Raw genomic sequence first — 20,398 nt, forward strand, 5'->3', positions numbered from 1 at the left:
TTCCTAATCTTGCCCTTTAGATCATGGGTGTCCAGTTAGTGGCAGGATCCACCATCAACTCCACCATTGGCAGTTCATAACATTGGTCAGGTGGGTTCTACAGATCGTCTGAAGGGACTACGCCCTCAACCTTCGAAACTACCCCTCCCTCCATGCCTCCATCTTACTACCGGCTGACGGAGGATCATTTGTCCCTGCTCTGTGAGGAAGTCATGGCTCTCTTGGCCAAAGGAGCCATAAAGACGGTTCCGGTGCCGGAAGTAGGCTGTGGTTGCTCTTCCTGCTACTTTCTGGTCCCCAAGAAGAACAAGGGTCTGAGTCCTATCATAGATCTCTGAACCCTCAACTCCTTTCGCAAGAAGGAGAAGTTCAAGATGCTCCCTTTGGCTCAGGTCTTGTCTGCCCTGGACCCAGGAGACTGGATGGTAGCATTGGACTTGCAAGACTCCTATGTTCACATCCCCATCCTGCCTGCCCATTTGTGCTACATGTGAATTAGGGTAGGCCACAAGCATTTTCAGTTCACCTTTCTCCCTTTTGGCCCTGCCAGCGCCACTCGGGTGTTTATCCAGATGATGGCAGTGGTCACCGCTTATCTGCCTAGGTTAGGGGTGCCAGTCTTCCCATATCTCGACGACTGGCTGCTGAAGGCAGACTCGCCCCAGGTTGTCACCTTCCACCTCCATGCTACGGCGAAATTCCTGCATTTGCTGTGTTCACCATCACCATGCCGAAGTCACATCTGACTCCTCTGTCACTCCCTTTTATCTGAGCTGTTCTGGACACAGTGCAGTTTCAGGCTTATCCTCCCGAGCGGCGAGTGCAGAATATTCAGACTACAATACTGATATTTCAGCCTCTGTCACTCCCTTTTATCTGAGCTGTTCTGGACACAGTGCAGTTTCAGGCTTATCCTCCCGAGCGGCGAGTGCAGAATATTCAGACTACAATACTGATATTTCAGCCTCTATCCTGGGTTTCGGTGAGACCTACTCTGAGGCTGCTGGGCCTCATGACCTCCTGCATTCTACAGTGGGACCTGAAGTTCCAGTTGACGTAGCATCTGGGGAATCTCTCCAACATGGTTCAGATCTCGGAGGCAACTGCAAAGGGAATGCAGTGGTAACTAACAAACAAAGATTGGTTCAGAGACAGACCCCACTCCCTTCCCCAATCAGATCTCACAGTAGTGACAGATACGTCACCCATGGGATAGAGCGGCCACCTGGGAGAGGGGGAGAGGAGAGGACTCTGGTGCAGCGGAATCTGGACTCCACATTAGCATGCAAGAGGTCCGTGCGATCCGACTGACATTGAATGCTTTTTTACCCTCTATCAAGGGAAGGCTAGTGCAGGTGTCCATGGACAATACCACCGCCATGTGGTACTGCAACAAATAGGGCAAGGTCCTGGACCCTGTGTCAAGAGGCCCTGCGTCTCTGAACATGGCTGGAACAGCAGGGTATATCCCTGGTGGTTCAACACCTGGCAGTCTCTCTGAATGCCAGAGTGGACAAACTCCGCTGTAGGTGCCTAGTGGATCACAAATGGCATCTCCACCTGAAGGGGGCACAAGGCGGATCTTGCTCTGAGATGCTTTTCATCTCGAGTGGAGCTCAGGCCTCCTGTACGCCTTTCCATCCATGCCACTCCTTCGCAGAGTTCTCAAGAAGATCAGGAACTACCAGGCCCAAGTCATCCTTGTTATGAAATTGGGGGAAGATTCAATGTGGTGGAACAGAGGCTGGAATCTGGACTAACTTTTTACATCATACATTTTGCCTCTGACACCATTGATCACAACATTTGTTTTATCAGCTAGTCTATTTAATGACTGTGATTTGAAAAACGATTTTTTCATTTACTTATCAATTCTTGACTGGATGAACACTACTCATTAGTGATACACTTATTGTATACATAAAACAGTGACATATATTTACATTTATACAGTGACTTCATAACATGTCAAAATAACACTGCAATTCATTTGAAAGCAATCAAAAAGCCTATTTTGGCATGACAATAATCATTTGTCCGATACTATTTGATTTTAAGAACTTGAGCCGGTTGGCTCCTATAGTTCTAGCTACTGTTGCGGTCCTGAGCAGAGTCGGATACCTGTGACTGTAAAGAGTTCAACCAAGCATATAGATTACGTTCCTTCTGTGTGTTTGCTTGTGTGGACGAGCTGGTTTCTAAGTTAGTCTCCCACAAAGGTGTTCACGATCTCTGCTTGTTCGCCAACGCGTTTCGACCTGTGTAATTAGGGACCTGTGTAGTGTTTATGAGGTCGTCTTCAGGGCTGATATGGAGTTGTAATCGGACTTCTATTCCTGTAATCGAATCACAATGGTATCTATTTAGTATTGGTGCTAAATTGAATGGTTGTGAATGAAAAAAGTCATGTGTCAACTTACGCTCACTCTGAGACAAGGTGGCTTGTCTTCTTTGTCTTGCCGTGTTGTGTGAGGTGCCAGCTCTCAGGAAATGACTTGCCTCGTATAAGTCTTGCTAGTTTCTTTCTGGGGGACAAGAGATCAAAAACGGTTGGCATCTCCACCCTGTTATTGTCGTTGGTGCTGCAAAATCATGGGTGTCATAGTCTCTGACTTGTGGTGGTATTTTGTGGCTCAATACGTGGTATAGCTGCTGGTGCACCGTGATTAATCGTTTTACGTCATGCCGGTTACTCGTAGCTTACGTAAAGTTTGAGTGCCTTAGATGTGGTGCTTAGGCTGTCGTGCGTGACTTCACCTCTTATGTAGTATATGAGGTTCATGCATGAAAGAGGTTTGTGTGATTACACTTTGCTTGTGGTGCCTTGAGTGTCAGCGTACTGAACGGGCTTAAAAAAGCTTAAATTAGCCGCTTGGGCATTATTTACTCGCGCACGTGTGGAAGGAATCCTAACTTAGTGCTAGGGTGGTATTTTCGTAGCGCGTCTTGCTTTATTCAAAGGGCCCGGGTGGGCTTGCTATTTCGTACCTCTTTGCTTGTTAGTACTCTCGTTGTCTTGTACGCTGCTCCGTGGTCTCCTTTCTCTTTTTCGGCTCTGGTCACTCTTCTGTCATTTTCAAAGTGCTCGGAAGCGCTCTTCAGATTGGTTGGTTTATGTGAGGTTTCTGGCGCAATTGCGTGCTGCGTAATCCTGGTTGCAGCTGTTTGTTGTAGTCATGGTAACAGAGTTGTTGTCATTTCCGAAAAAAAGTGTTGAAAAAAACTTTATTGTGCCGCTACATGTTTTTCTTCAGTGACGTCCAGCGCGGTCATGGTTACTAGTCTTCCAGCCCGATTGCGTTTGTTGTAGTGGTTACGTGATTGTTGTCCCGGCGGGGAAGCGGTGTTTTTTGATGAACCTTTAATGGTCCGCGCTTGCTGACTAGTGTGTGTGGGTTTTGTTTAGTCGGTAGGATAACGATCTCACAGTTGGGTTTGTTTATCTTGATAGCGTGAGCCTTGAGCAAGTTTTGTCTCCTGTTGACGCTCTGTTGTTTGGTCTAATAACTTCCTGGAATAGAGCTTCATGTTTTTGTGCGTTGCCGTATATAGGGATAGTCGTATTTTAATGTTATTTTTTTAGCTGAGCTGGATACTGGATGTCTGGATATGTCCAAAGTTCTGCCCGAGTACAGAAGGCATCAGATGTACTCGCACTTTTTGGGCTGGTGTTGATGACTCACTTGTTGCGTGGACTAGTTGTTGTATTGTGGAAATTGGCTTTTCGAGGAGATGACATGTCTGGCCCCTATCAAGTGATGTTGGATATTTCCGTCATTTCGTTTAATCCATTTTCTATGGTCCCTAGGAACATAATGGTTTTTGCTTCCGTTTTTGAAAGAATTGCGTCAACATTTTTGCCTTGAATATGGCGTAGAACTGTCAACTTGAGTTCGTTTGGGCTATGATTTTTCTCAATACAGTGGGAAACCATTGGTGCATTTAGGATTTTGCATTTAATTCTTGATCGATGTTGCGAAATGCGATTTTTCACCGGTTGTGTCGTTTTCCCGATGTACGCCAGTGGGCATGGGCATAAAACACAGTAGATGACGTTATGTGTGTTGCAGTTGGTAAAGTCTTCATGGATCATGTATTTTTGTCCATACACAAACTTTGTTCCTTCCACTGTACTTTCGCATGATACGCATGTGCCACATTTTTTGTGGCCTTTTATTGGAGGTAGTGAAAGCATAGACCTCAATGATGTTGCTGGTTGTTTGTAAGTGGTATATGCACGTACCAATTTTTCTCTTATGCTGGTGTTTTTTTTAAGAGCAAAAATTGGTATATGTGCGAATGATGGAATTCCTTTTACTGTATCCCAGTTGTTCCGGATGATCTTTTGCATTTCAGTTGTTCTACTTGAGAATGTAGTGACGCATACCAGTTTTGGGCTTGTTTTGTCTGGTCTTGAAGATAGAAGGGAATCTCTGGGCGTGTATCATGCCCTTTTTAATGCCCTCTTCAGTAGTTTTTTGGGGTAATTCCTTTTTAGCAGTTTCTCCATTAGTAGTTGGGCGTTCTCGAAGTAGTCTTCTTTTTTAGAACAATTTCTCCTAATTCTCAGGAATTGACTGTATGGAAGATTTTCACGTAAGTTCCGTTGGTGGAAACTTGAGAAATGGAGAAATGTGTTGGTCAGTTTTTTTGGTGTACAGTGTTGTGTAGAGGTGACCATCCTCATGTCAGATGAGGAGATCCAGAAAGTTCATTTCTGTTCTGTTGAAATTCATAGTAAATTGAATATTTGGACTCCTGTTGTTCAACCATGTCACAAACGCTTCTAGGTCTTGTGTGTCACCTCTCCACAGCAAGAAAACCTCATCGATGTAACGACGCCACATTTTTATGTGGCCGTCGTATGGGTTGTTGTTGTACACCCATTTTTCTTCGTATAGGGCCATAAACATTATGGCCATTTCTGGGGCGAAGGGACAACCCATCGCGGTTCCCGTAACTTGCAGGTATTGAGTGTCGTTAAAGGTAAAAAAGTTGTTTTTGAGACAAATTTCTGCTAGTTGCACAAGATAGTTTGTTGGAACATTGTGTGGACGAACTCTTTTGTCTAGGAAAACTTGTATTGCTTCTAAGCCTTCTTCTTGTGGGATGTTTGAATATAGGCTGACAATGTCCAGAGTTACAAGGAATTCATTGTCTTTGTCAAAGGGGAAATTTTCCAGCGTGATGATGGCCTGCATTGTGTCTTTCACATAACTTGGAGTATCTTTAATCAGTGGTTTTAAAAAAGTGTCCACATATTTAGCTGGTCTCTCCAGTATCGAGTTAACTCCTAAAATTATGGGCCTCCCTGGAGGATTCCTGGAGTCTTTGTGCACTTTTGGGAGGACATACATGATGGGTGTCCTGGGGTTATCATTGATCAGAAAATGTGATTCCTTTATTGTCAACCATCCTTCTTCTTTGCCTGTGTTGACAATGGGCAAAAGTTTCCTTTTTATTTTCAAGTTCCAATCATCATTAGTTTTTCTGTAATATTTTTTGTCCATTAGTTGGCGTTGTACTTCAGCTTCGTATTTGTCCCTCGGCCATATAACTATTCCTCCCCCTTTATCCGCCGGTTTGATTATAAGATTCTTGTTGTGCGACAGGTGGTCCAAGGCTTCCGTTTCTTGTTTTGACAGGTTCCATTTTATAAAGGGTTTCTTTCTGTCTAGGTTATCAAGATCTCTTAAGACGTTCTTCTCGAATGTTAAGAGTTCAATGGGCATATTTTGTGCATTTGGAAAAAAGGACGATGGGTTTTTCAAACCAGAGAAATTTCGAGAAGTGGTTTCTTCTCCATCTTGGAAGAATACTTTAAGTCTCATTTTTCTGAAGAGTTGAATTATTTCCATTTTCATTTGGGTTAAATCTGGTCTTGCCGTGGGGATGAATGATAGGCCTTTTTGGAGTACTTGGATTTCTGCTGGAAGAAGGGCTTCGTTTGAAAGATTGTATATGGAGCCTATTTCTTCCCTTACCATTGATATACATTCCTCCTGGTTGTAATCTCTCCCTGGTATTGGTTCGATTGGGGATTGTACCATCTGTTGGCTCGTGGACGGCCTCTCGGCCGGCTGTTGCCTCTGTCTAAAAAAGGTGCCTGCTGGTAGAAAGGCCTTTGTTGAATGTTTCTGTTGTCTGTGGGGCCTTCGCTGTCGCTCGATGTCCCGGATGAAGAAGACGGTTCTGAGAATGTGAGGAACCTTCTCTTGCTTCTGCCTCCGTATACGTTTAATATTCCAGTGTTTTGGGGCTGGCTGTAATATTCTTTTTCCAGATAGGGGTAAGCTTTAGATGTTGAGAAGTTTATTATATCCTTCTGTAGTTTAAATCTTTTTGCTTCTTCAGTATTCTTTTTGAAGGTCGTATTTTCTTTTTCCAATTTGGATAGAATGTTCTTAGCGTCCTCTATTGCTGTATTGTTTAGGAAGGCTTCTTCTAGTTCCTGAATTAGTTCCAGTTCTTTTATACTCAAGCGTTCAGCGGTTTTGATGGAATGGAACATCCAATCTCTTGAACATTTTGTTCCGATATGGCTGAAACCTTCGAGGTACTCTGGTTGGTCTGTAAATATCACAGGTATATTCTTAACTTGTAGGCCTGTTGGTATTATGCCCGCTCTTAGATGTTCTAATAGTGCTTCTCCGTGTAGAGCTGTCCTTATCTGTTTTTTCTTCAGTCTCGTTATTCTTTCCAAGTCTGTTTGCTGGGCAAAACTGGTAGAATTCTTTCCTAGGTTGAACGACGACGGCCGTTTTAGGAGTTCTTCGATGTCTTCCTCTCTGAAGCTTAAGGTTTTGGGTTCTGTCATTGGTGTAAGCTTGCTCCAATGTTAACGTTTAAATAGTGTGATCTTGAAATGTGAGAGCGTAAGGTTGACTGTTTCTTTGCTTTTTGTGATGCTTTGGATCTGACTAGTGTATGAAAGGGGTAGTGTTCAATCAAAATTTAGAACCTAGGTGTTATTTATTCTAGGTGCTAGGATTTTTATTTTCCCGAGTAGTAGTAATCTACCTATTTACCCTCGTGTGCCTGGTGCCCACTCTAATCAAGGATATGAAATTGGGGGAAGATTCAATGTGGTGGAACAGAGGCTGGAATCTGGACTAACTTTTTACATCATACATTTTGCCTCTGACACCATTGATCACAACATTTGTTTTATCAGCTAGTCGTTTTAATGACTGCGATTTGAAAAACGATTTTTTCATTTACTTATCAATTCTTGACTGGATGAACACTACTCATTAGTGATACACTTATTGTATACATAAAACAGTGACATATATTTACATTTATACAGTGACTTCATAACATGTCAAAATAACACTGCAATTAATTTGAAAGCAATCAAAAAGCCTATTTTGGCATGACAATAATCATTTGTCCGATACTATTTGATTTTAAGAACTTGAGCCGGTTGGCTCCTATAGTTCTAGCTACTGTTGCGGTCCTGAGCAGAGTCAGATACCTGTGACTGTAAAGAGTTCAACCAAGCATATAGATTACGTTCCTTCTGTGTGTTTGCTTGTGTGGACGAGCTGGTTTCTAAGTTAGTCTCCCACAAAGGTGTTCACGATCTCTGCTTGTTCGCCAACGCGTTTCGACCTGTGTAATTAGGGACCTGTGTAGTGTTTATGAGGTCGTCTTCAGGGCTGATATGGAGTTGTAATCGGACTTCTATTCCTGTAATCGAATCACAATGGTATCTATTTAGTATTGGTGCTAAATTGAATGGTTGTGAATGAAAAAAGTCATGTGTCAACTTACGCTCACTCTGAGACAAGGTGGCTTGTCTTCTTTGTCTTGCCGTGTTGTGTGAGGTGCCAGCTCTCAGGAAATGACTTGCCTCGTATAAGTCTTGCCAGTTTCTTTCTGGGGGGACAAGAGATCAAAAACGGTTGGCATCTCCACCCTGTTATTGTCGTTGGTGCTGCAAAATCATGGGTGTCATAGTCTCTGACTAGCGCGTCTTGCTTTATTCAAAGGGCCCGGGTGGGCTTGCTATTTCGTACCTCTTTGCTTGTTAGTACTCTCGTTGTCTTGTACGCTGCTCCGTGGCCCACCCGGGCCCTTTGAATAAAGCAAGACGCGCTACGAAAATACCGCCCTAGCACTAAGTTAGGATTCCTTCCACACGTGCGCGAGTAAATAATGCCCAAGCGGCTAATTTAAGCTTTTTTAAGCCCGTTCAGTACGCTGACACTCAAGGCACCACAAGCAAAGTGTAATCACACAAACCTCTTTCATGCATGAACCTCATATACTACATAAGAGGTGAAGTCACGCACGACAGCCTAAGCACCACATCTAAGGCACTCAAACTTTACGTAAGCTACGAGTAACCGGCATGACGTAAAACGATTAATCACGGTGCACCAGCAGCTATACCACGTATTGAGCCACAAAATACCACCACAAGTCAGAGACTATGACACCCATGATTTTGCAGCACCAACGACAATAACAGGGTGGAGATGCCAACCGTTTTTGATCTCTTGTCCCCCAGAAAGAAACTAGCAAGACTTATACGAGGCAAGTCATTTCCTGAGAGCTGGCACCTCACACAACACGGCAAGACAAAGAAGACAAGCCACCTTGTCTCAGAGTGAGCGTAAGTTGACACATGACTTTTTTCATTCACAACCATTCAATTTAGCACCAATACTAAATAGATACCATTGTGATTCGATTACAGGAATAGAAGTCCGATTACAACTCCATATCAGCCCTGAAGACGACCTCATAAACACTACACAGGTCCCTAATTACACAGGTCGAAACGCGTTGGCGAACAAGCAGAGATCGTGAACACCTTTGTGGGAGACTAACTTAGAAACCAGCTCGTCCACACAAGCAAACACACAGAAGGAACGTAATCTATATGCTTGGTTGAACTCTTTACAGTCACAGGTATCCGACTCTGCTCAGGACCGCAACAGTAGCTAGAACTATAGGAGCCAACCGGCTCAAGTTCTTAAAATCAAATAGTATCGGACAAATGATTGTCATGCCAAAATAGGCTTTTTGATTGCTTTCAAATGAATTGCAGTGTTATTTTGACATGTTATGAAGTCACTGTATAAATGTAAATATATGTCACTGTTTTATGTATACAATAAGTGTATCACTAATGAGTAGTGTTCATCCAGTCAAGAATTGATAAGTAAATGAAAAAATCGTTTTTCAAATCGCAGTCATTAAATAGACTAGCTGATAAAACAAATGTTGTGATCAATGGTGTCAGAGGCAAAATGTATGATGTAAAAAGTTAGTCCAGATTCCAGCCTCTGTTCCACCACATTGAATCTTCCCCCAATTTCATATCCTTGATTAGAGTGGGCACCAGGCACACGAGGGTAAATAGGTAGATTACTACTACTCGGGGAAAATAAAAATCCTAGCACCTAGAATAAATAACACCTAGGTTCTAAATTTTGATTGAACACTACCCCTTTCATACACTAGTCAGATCCAAAGCATCACAAAAAGCAAAGAAACAGTCAACCTTGCGCTCTCACATTTCAAGATCACACTATTTAAACGTTAACATTGGAGCAAGCTTACACCAATGACAGAACCCAAAACCTTAAGCTTCAGAGAGGAAGACATCGAAGAACTCCTAAAACGGCCGTCGTCGTTCAACCTAGGAAAGAATTCTACCAGTTTTGCCCAGCAAACAGACTTGGAAAGAATAACGAGACTGAAGAAAAAACAGATAAGGACAGCTCTACACGGAGAAGCACTATTAGAACATCTAAGAGCGGGCACAATACCAACAGGCCTACAAGTTAAGAATATACCTGTGATATTTACAGACCAACCAGAGTACCTCGAAGGTTTCAGCCATATCGGAACAAAATGTTCAAGAGATTGGATGTTCCATTCCATCAAAACCGCTGAACGCTTGAGTATAAAAGAACTGGAACTAATTCAGGAACTAGAAGAAGCCTTCCTAAACAATACAGCAATAGAGGACGCTAAGAACATTCTATCCAAATTGGAAAAAGAAAATACGACCTTCAAAAAGAATACTGAAGAAGCAAAAAGATTTAAACTACAGAAGGATATAATAAACTTCTCAACATCTAAAGCTTACCCCTATCTGGAAAAAGAATATTACAGCCAGCCCCAAAACACTGGAATATTAAACGTATACGGAGGCAGAAGCAAGAGAAGGTTCCTCACATTCTCAGAACCGTCTTCTTCATCCGGGACATCGAGCGACAGCGAAGGCCCCACAGACAACAGAAACATTCAACAAAGGCCTTTCTACCAGCAGGCACCTTTTTTAGACAGAGGCAACAGCCGGCCGAGAGGCCGTCCACGAGCCAACAGATGGTACAATCCCCAATCGAACCAATACCAGGGAGAGATTACAACCAGGAGGAATGTATATCGATGGTAAGGGAAGAAATAGGCTCCATATACAATCTTCCAAACGAAGCCCTTCTTCCAGCAGAAATCCAAGCCTATCATTCATCCCCACGGCAAGACCAGATTTAACCCAAATGAAAATGGAAATAATTCAACTCTTCAGAAAAATGAGACTTAAAGTATTCTTCCAAGATGGAGAAGAAACCACTTCTCGAAATTTCTCTGGTTTGAAAAACCCATCGTCCTTTTTTCCAAATGCACAAAATATGCCCATTGAACTCTTAACATTCGAGAAGAACGTCTTAAGAGATCTTGATAACCTAGACAGAAAGAAACCCTTTATAAAATGGAACCTGTCAAAACAAGAAACGGAAGCCTTGGACCACCTGTCGCACAACAAGAATCTTATAATCAAACCGGCGGATAAAGGGGGAGGAATAGTTATCTGGCCGAGGGACAAATACGAAGCTGAAGTACAACGCCAACTAATGGACAAAAAATATTACAGAAAAACTAATGATGATTGGAACTCGAAAATAAAAAGGAAACTTTTGCCCATTATCAACGCAGGCAAAGAAGAAGGATGGTTGACAATAAAGGAATCACATTTTCTGATCAATGATAACCCCAGGACACCCATCATGTATGTCCTCCCAAAAGTGCACAAAGACTCCAGGAATCCTCCAGGGAGGCCCATAATTTCAGGAGTTAACTCGATACTGGAGAGACCAGCTAAATATGTGGACACTTTTTTAAAACCACTGATTAAAGATACTCCAAGTTATGTGAAAGACACAATGCAGGCCATCATCACGCTGGAAAATTTCCCCTTTGACAAAGACAATGAATTCCTTGTAACTCTGGACATTGTCAGCCTATATTCAAACATCCCACAAGAAGAAGGCTTAGAAGCAATACAAGTTTTCCTAGACAAAAGAGTTCGTCCACACAATGTTCCAACAAACTATCTTGTCCAACTAGCAGAAATTTGTCTCAAAAACAACTTTTTTACATTTAACGACACTCAATACCTGCAAGTTACGGGAACCGCGATGGGTTGTCCCTTCGCCCCAGAAATGGCCATAATGTTTATGGCCCTATACGAAGAAAAATGGGTGTACAACAACAACCCATACGACGGCCACATAAAAATGTGGCGTCGTTACATCGATGAGGTTTTCTTGCTGTGGAGAGGTGACACACAAGACCTAGAAGCGTTTGTGACATGGTTGAACAACAGGAGTCCAAATATTCAATTTACTATGAATTTCAACAGAACAGAAATGAACTTTCTGGATCTCCTCATCTGACATGAGGATGGTCACCTCTACACAACACTGTACACCAAAAAAACTGACCAACACATTTCTCCATTTCTCAAGTTTCCACCAACGGAACTTACGTGAAAATCTTCCATACAGTCAATTCCTGAGAATTAGGAGAAATTGTTCTAAAAAAGAAGACTACTTCGAGAACGCCCAACTACTAATGGAGAAACTGCTAAAAAGGAATTACCCCAAAAACCTACTGAAGAGGGCATTAAAAAGGGCATGGTACACGCCCAGAGATTCCCTTCTATCTTCAAGACCAGACAAAACAAGCCCAAAACTGGTATGCGTCACTACATTCTCAAGTAGAACAACTGAAATGCAAAAGATCATCCGGAAAAACTGGGATACAGTAAAAGGAATTCCATCATTCGCACAGATACCAATTTTTGCTCTTAAAAAAACACCAGCATAAGAGAAAAATTGGTACGTGCAAATACCACTTCCAAACAACCAGCAACATCATTGAGGTCTATGCTTTCACTACCTCCAATAAAAGGCCACAAAAAATGTGGCACATGCGTATCATGCGAAAGTACAGTGGAAGGAACAAAGTTTGTGTATGGACAAAAATACATGATCCATGAAGACTTTACCAACTGCAACACACATAACGTCATCTACTGTGTTTTATGCCCATGCCCACTGGCGTACATCGGGAAAACTACACAACCGGTGAAAAATCGCATTTCGCAACATCGATCAAGAATTAAATGCAAAATCCTAAATGCACCAATGGTTTCCCACTGTATTGAGAAAAATCATAGCCCAAACGAACTCAAGTTGACAGTTCTACGCCATATTCAAGGCAAAAATGTTGACGCAATTCTTTCAAAAACGGAAGCAAAAACCATTATGTTCTTAGGGACCATAGAAAATGGATTAAACGAAATGACGGAAATATCCAACATCACTTGATAGGGGCCAGACATGTCATCTCCTCGAAAAGCCAATTTCCACAATACAACAACTAGTCCACGCAACAAGTGAGTCATCAACACCAGCCCAAAAAGTGCGAGTACATCTGATGCCTTCTGTACTCGGGCAGAACTTTGGACATATCCAGACATCCAGTATCCAGCTCAGCTAAAAAAATAACATTAAAATACGACTATCCCTATATACGGCAACGCACAAAAACATGAAGCTCTCTTCCAGGAAGTTATTAGACCAAACAACAGAGCATCAACAGAAGACAAAACTTGCTCAAGGCTCACGCTATCAAGATAAACAAACCCAACTGTGAGATCGTTATCCTACCGACTAAACAAAACCCACACACACTAGTCAGCAAGCGCGGACCATTAAAGGTTCATCAAAAAACACCGCTTCCCCGCCGGGACAACAATCACGTAACCACTACAACAAACGCAATCGGGCTGGAAGACTAGTAACCATGACCGCGCTGGACGTCACCGAAGAAAAACATGTAGCGGCACAATAAAGTTTTTTTCAACACTTTTTTTCGGAAATGACAACAACTCTGTTACCATGACTACAACAAACAGCTGCAACCAGGATTACGCAGCACGCAATTGCGCCGGAAACCTCACATAAACCAACCAATCTGAAGAGCGCTTCCGAGCACTTTGAAAATGACAGAAGAGTGACCAGAGCCGAAAAAGAGAAAGGAGACCACGGAGCAGCGTACAAGACAACGAGAGTACTAACAAGCAAAGAGGTACGAAATAGCAAGCCCACCCGGGCCCTTTGAATAAAGCAAGACGCGCTACGAAAATACCGCCCTAGCACTAAGTTAGGATTCCTTCCACACGTGCGCGAGTAAATAACGCCCAAGCGGCTAATTTAAGCTTTTTTAAGCCCGTTCAGTACGCTGACACTCAAGGCACCACAAGCAAAGTGTAATCACACAAACCTCTTTCATGCATGAACCTCATATACTACATAAGAGGTGAGTCACGCACGACAGCCTAAGCACCACATCTAAGGCACTCAAACTTTACGTAAGCTACGAGTAACCGGCATGACGTAAAACGATTAATCACGGTGCACCAGCAGCTATACCACGTATTGAGCCACAAAATACCACCACAAGTCAGAGACTACGACACCCATGATTTTGCAGCACCAACGACAATAACAGGGTGGAGATGCCAACCGTTTTTGATCTCTTGTCCCCCAGAAAGAAACTAGCAAGACTTATACGAGGCAAGTCATTTCCTGAGAGCTGGCACCTCACACAACACGGCAAGACAAAGAAGACAAGCCACCTTGTCTCAGAGTGAGCGTAAGTTGACACATGACTTTTTTCATTCACAACCATTCAATTTAGCACCAATACTAAATAGATACCATTGTGATTCGATTACAGGAATAGAAGTCCGATTACAACTCCATATCAGCCCTGAAGACGACCTCATAAACACTACACAGGTCCCTAATTACACAGGTCGAAACGCGTTGGCGAACAAGCAGAGATCGTGAACACCTTTGTGGGAGACTAACTTAGAAACCAGCTCGTCCACACAAGCAAACACACAGAAGGAACGTAATCTATATGCTTGGTTGAACTCTTTACAGTCACAGGTATCCGACTCTGCTCAGGACCGCAACAGTAGCTAGAACTATAGGAGCCAACCGGCTCAAGTTCTTAAAATCAAATAGTATCGGACAAATGATTATTGTCATGCCAAAATAGGCTTTTTGATTGCTTTCAAATGAATTGCAGTGTTATTTTGACATGTTATGAAGTCACTGTATAAATGTAAATATATGTCACTGTTTTATGTATACAATAAGTGTATCACTAATGAGTAGTGTTCATCCAGTCAAGAATTGATAAGTAAATGAAAAAATCGTTTTTCAAATCACAGTCATTAAATAGACTAGCTGATTAAACAAATGTTGTGATCAATGGTGCCGGAGGCAAAATGTATGATGTAACAAGTCATCCTTGTGGCTCCGGACTGGGCACAGAAAGTCTGGTATCTCCAGCTTCTGAGCATGAGTGTCGATCCTCCGATCAGGCTTCCCCTTTGGGGGGGATCTTCTGTCGCAGCAGTAGGGGAGGGTCCTCCAAAAGAACATATCTACTCTTCGCCTTCTTGCGTGGAGATTGAGCGGTGGCATTTGACCTTCCTCCCAAAGTCTGCAATGTTATTCTGACAGCCAGACGTCCCTCCACCAAGACGGTGTACACCGGACGTTGGAAGAGAGTTGTATCATATTGTACAGAGAAGTCCATTGACCCTATTTCTGCCTCCCTTTCTGGTATTTTGCTTTTTATTCTTATTCTTGCCCAGCAGGGCTCTGCTGTGGGCACTCTGAACCGTTATTTTTCTTCCTTCTTGCAGCTACATGACCAACACTATTTATTTAGGTCACATATTATGAATACATTTTTGAAGGACTTTGTAATTATGCTTGCCCCCCTTTTCTTTCATTATGCCTCAGTGGGACCTTAATGTGATCCTCACATTCTTGATGTGTACTCCTTTCAAGCCTCTTCACCATTATCCCCTCAGGCTGCTCGCCATCAAAACAGCCTTTCTTGTGGCAATTACATCGGTCCAGAGAGTGAGTGAGCTGCAGCCTTAATCTTCCATTCTTCTCAGTTTATCTGGACAAACTGTTGCATCACACTAGGGCCTCTTTCCTGCCGAAAGTAGCGCCACCATTTCATGTGGACCAATCTATCATCTTGCCCACCTTCTGCAATCCTACGCATCCCTCTAAGGAAATGGTGCGACTCCACCGTCTGGACCCACAAAGGGCTTTGTTGTTTTGTCTTGAGTGCACCAAAGAGTTCTGGGTGGATGACCAACTCATTGTGGGGTATGTTGATGCGAAGAAAGGTCGGGTGGTGCAGAAACAGACCATCTCTCGATGGGTCGTTCTCTGCATCAATATCTGCTATGCACTGGCGCAGAAGCAGCTTCCTGAAGGCTTAAGGGCTCATTCCACCACAGCTAAAGCTGGGACCACTGCGTTAGCACATGGCGTCCCAGTCCTGGGCATCTGTTAGGCACCAACATGGGTTTCCCTGCACACATTTAAGAAGCATTACTGTCTGGACAGTCCTGTCTGCGGGGACGGGCATTTCGCCCATTCGGTCCTGCAGGACTTCCTATTTAAATTTGTCCGCAGACCCACCACTGGGGATTGTATTGCTTGGGTGTCTATTCAAAGGTAATGAATCTGCGGCTAGAAGTCTCTATCAAATTAACAAGTTGCTTACTGCGATAAAATGCCTTATTTGGTAGAGACAATATCTAGCCGCAGATTTCTTATCAACCCATCCAGTTGCAGACAGATCTCTAGGGTCTGGTGATCCCTTTCAGGGTCCTAGTTTGGACATTGAGGTGGCGCCTATATAGGTGACGCGGACGTCACTTCTGGTGTGGATGACGCCATGCAGAGCCAACCGGTACCACCTATTAGTGCGCAGGGGTACTGCTCACGAACATTCTTCCAGATCCAGTCTGACGCCTGGGGGAATTCAAAGGTAAGGAAGCTATGGCCAGATGAGGCGTTACTGAAGGTAAGTAACTTGTTCTTCTGGCTTTCTATTTGCTGACTTTATTTGCTTTAGGCTGTCTAGCTCGAGCTCGTCCCTCCCGTTGTCCAAACCTTGTTTACTGCATTCTTTCAAATACTTGCTTTGTGTAAACTCGCCTTTAAATCTTGTTCTTATCTTGTCACATTTGCTGTGCATGGAAAGGCATAGGTCAAATGTCAGGCTGTGTCTTCCAGGGAACGTGGTGTTTATTTTTCTTTCTCTGACTTCAGAGTGAGAGGCTTTGTGACAATCATGTGGACTACTAATACGGGTCTGCTTGAGGAAGGCTCTACAGATGTTTGTTTTTTTCTTCAAGCTCACAACAACATTTAAATGTCTGTAAATGAATGTCAACGTCCAATACATTGGGTGATGACATTTCCACTCATTATTTGTGTTCTGTATATGTTTTATCAGTAAAACTGTATGCGAGTACAAATGTAATGGTTGTATCACTTGAAGATGTGTTGTGTGCAATGTCCGTACGCTACCATACCGTGCATACTCCTTGTTACCCCACTCCACTCTACTCCACTCACAACACTGCACTCTACTCTGCACAATGCCACACCACTCCACACTGCGTCTGTTCTCTCTTCTCTGCTCCACTCTACGCCTCTCTACTCTACACCATTCCACTCTCTGCTAATTCAATCTACCCCACACTAATTTGCTATGCACCACTGCCCTCATCGCCACTGCACTGACTCGTGCCACTCTATAACACACTACTCTGCAACACTGCACTCTGCTACTACACTGTCAATTCACACTAGACCACTTTACTCAAAACCAATACATTCTACGCCAATTTATCCTGCACTAAATCACTCTACGTCACTATACTGTACTTCACTCTATTCTACTTTGTGTCACTACACTCTGCACCACTCTTTTCTACTCTGCACCTCTGCTCTCTACGCCAGTGTTTTCTACACCACTCTAATCTGCAACACTGCACTGTATGCCTAATTTATGCTTCTCTACCCCACTGAACTCTACGCCTCTGAGCTCCACGCCAATGCTCTCTCTACGCCAATCCTCTCTATGCCACTCTAATGTACACTGCACCTTACTCTGAAACAATCTGCTTTCCCCCAGCAGTCTATGCCACTATACTACACCCTGCACCACTCCGCGCCTACGCCAATCCACTCCTCACCACTTTACGCAAAATCAATACACTTTATGCCAATCTACTCTGCACCACTGCACTGTGCGCCACTGTACTCTACTCTGCCACTGCACTCTATGCCACTCAACTCTACACCACTGCACTGACTCCACTCTATTTTGCAGCACTGAACTCACTGACAATGAACCTTTTGCCACTAAACTCCATGCCACTCTATTCTACGCCATTCTTCTGCACCCTGTGCCAATCCACTGTATGTCACTGTAATCTACTGTGCACTACTCCACTCTGAAACTGCACTCCACGGCTCTTTACTCTATTCTACTTTACTATTTGCCAGTGCACTCTACCCCGCACCACTCTACTCTATGCCACTTCACTCTACTCTGAAACAATCTACTCTATGCCACTGCATTTTAAGCCACTGTACTCCTACCACTCCACTCTGTCACTGCAATCAACACTGCACCACTCTACTCGACACCACTGCTCTCTGTCGCCACTCTAAGCCACTGCACAATACCATGGCCACTATACTCTACCTTGCACCTCTCCACTCTGAAACAATCTACTCTACGCCACTGCACCCTACACTACTCCACGCCACTGCACTCTACGCTATGCCACTCTACTCTAAACCACTGCACTCTACGCCAATTCACTCTACACCACTTTACTTAAAACCAATGCACCCTATGCCACTGTACCTATGCAATCTACTTCGCACTACTGCACTTTACACCTATATGCTTTACAGCATTCTACTCTGTCACTGCACTCTACATCCCTGCACACTGTCACTCTACACCATTTGTTCTGTCACTGCACTCCATACCACTCTATTCTACTATGCACCACTGTACTCTACTTCACTGCTCTCTGCACCACTTTAATCTGCACCACTCGACTCTGCACCACTGTACACCACTTCACACTGCATGACTACACTCTACGCCACTCTGTTCCAATGCACCACTCTATTATGTGCACTCTACACCACTCTACTCTGCATCACTCCACTCTTATGTCACTGCGCTCTACCCTGTACCACCACTTCACTCTGTGCCACTTCATTCTACTCTGCAACACTGCTCCCTCTGACACTGAACTCTACGCCACTCTACTCTACATCACTCCACTCTACGACTCTGTACTCCACGTCAATCCACTGTAATCTACACTGCACTCTCTGGCACACTACTATATACCACTGCACTCTATGCCACTTCACTCTACTCTGAAACAATCTACTCTGCTGCTGCAGACTACGCCACCCTTTTCCACTCTGCCCCAATCCACTCAATTTTATATCGCCGCACTCCATGCCACTGCACTCTACACCAATGCTTACTACACCACTGTACTCCAACCCAGCTCGGCTCCACCCTGTACGGCGCTCTACTCCACCCTGTACGGCGCTCTACTCCACCCTGTGCGTCGCTCTACTCCACCCTGTGCGTCGCTCTACTCCACTCTGTGCATCGCTCTACTCTACGTCATTGCACTCTATGCCACTACTGCACTGCTTTACTCTGTCACTGCCCTCTACGCTACTCTAAGTCTCTGCACTCTACACCACTTTGCTCAAAACCAATGCACTCTACGCCACTCCACTCTATGCCAATCTACTCTGCACCACTGTACTTTATGCCACTTCACTCTAGGCCACTCTACGACACTCCACGATACTCCACTTTATAATGCTGTACTCCATTAAACTCTGCTCCACTGACACTCTGCAACACTCTAGTCCACTCTGTGCCATTCTTTGACACTGCTCCACTCAACGACGTTCTACCCTACCCCCTCAATGCCACTTTACTCCACTCTATTCTATGACACACTACTCCACTCCACTCTATGCCAATCTACTCTGATGTACACCACTCTACTCCCATCTAAGAAACACCCTCTATGCCACCACACTGTTCTCTACACCCGTCCTCGACACTCTATGCCACTCTACTCCACTCTGACACTGTGCTCCACTCTCTGCCACTCCACTCTACACCTTTCTACTCTACAACACTACTCCCTCCACAACACTGTATGCTACTCCATGTCTATAACACCCCACTTTACGACACTCCACTCCAAGCCACTCGCCTTTACTCTTCCTACTTTTAGCCATCCTGAACAGCAGCCGGTTTGGTGTACAACATTGCTTAAACATATTGGCAAAGCCAATAGCTCTTGCGTAGGCAAGACCTATTGACTGTGCAAATGCTTGTTTAAGTTTGGGGCTCGAAGGACTTCTTAGAATAAAAAACAAGTTGCAACGTCTGAGCCCAACACTAAATGGCATGAGTATGCAGTGAATGTGAATCTACAGCACTACATGCAACAAACAGATGCTTACAGGGTAAATAGCAGATTCCTTTTGTGATGAAGGAAAAAGTTGTTTGTGTCGACCAAAAGCTTAATTTTAAAACAAAATATTACAAAAGAATCAGCTGTCTTTCTCATCTGTCTCTATCGTTCTGTCATCTTTCTTTCACTGTTTTCTGTCACTTGTTCTCACACTTTCCTTCTTCCAGTCTGTGTCCTAATGTTTTTCTCTTATTCTTTCTTTCTCTTCTGTTACTCTCTTGGCCATTCTGTTGACCTGTCTCTCGTCCTATCGTCATTACATCAAAGTTACATTTTAATTGTAGTTAGTGTCTCTCGTCAACTTCATAAAACATGCAAAGAATTCAGAAAATCATCTCCTTCGAGAAATCACACATCGGTGTCTAGGTGTGTCTGCCTTGACTCAGTACCATAGCGATAATCTTCTGCCCCCAAAACATGTCATGAGACCATCGTGCACACTTTTCCTAGAGACAATGGAGTGTGTTCTCGCTACAAAAGTGATAGAACTGGCCTGTCCTTCTAAAGTGGGCAGCAAATGACATCAGTTGGAGGCAAATGAACAGGAACGGCACAGAAATGTGTTGAAGTCTCTGCATGGTGCATGATGTCCAGGTAATGAGCCATCTTAGCATTCTTCCCCTTATGCTTCTGGTCGATGTGGTGGTAGCAGTACGTTGAGGA

At 43.8% G+C, this 20,398-nt stretch overlaps 1 protein-coding gene across 2 annotated transcripts in view; it reads left to right on the plus strand.

The window, feature by feature from the left end:
* The window catches only part of PIGQ (phosphatidylinositol glycan anchor biosynthesis class Q), a 164,169-nt gene that overhangs the window by 130,920 nt on the left and 12,851 nt on the right, over positions 1-20,398 (plus strand). The gene's annotated exons all lie outside the window — the stretch shown is intronic.

The sequence above is a fragment of the Triturus cristatus genome, chromosome 10, assembly GCF_964204655.1.
Source record: "Triturus cristatus chromosome 10, aTriCri1.1, whole genome shotgun sequence".
Lineage (NCBI taxonomy): Eukaryota > Metazoa > Chordata > Amphibia > Caudata > Salamandridae > Triturus > Triturus cristatus.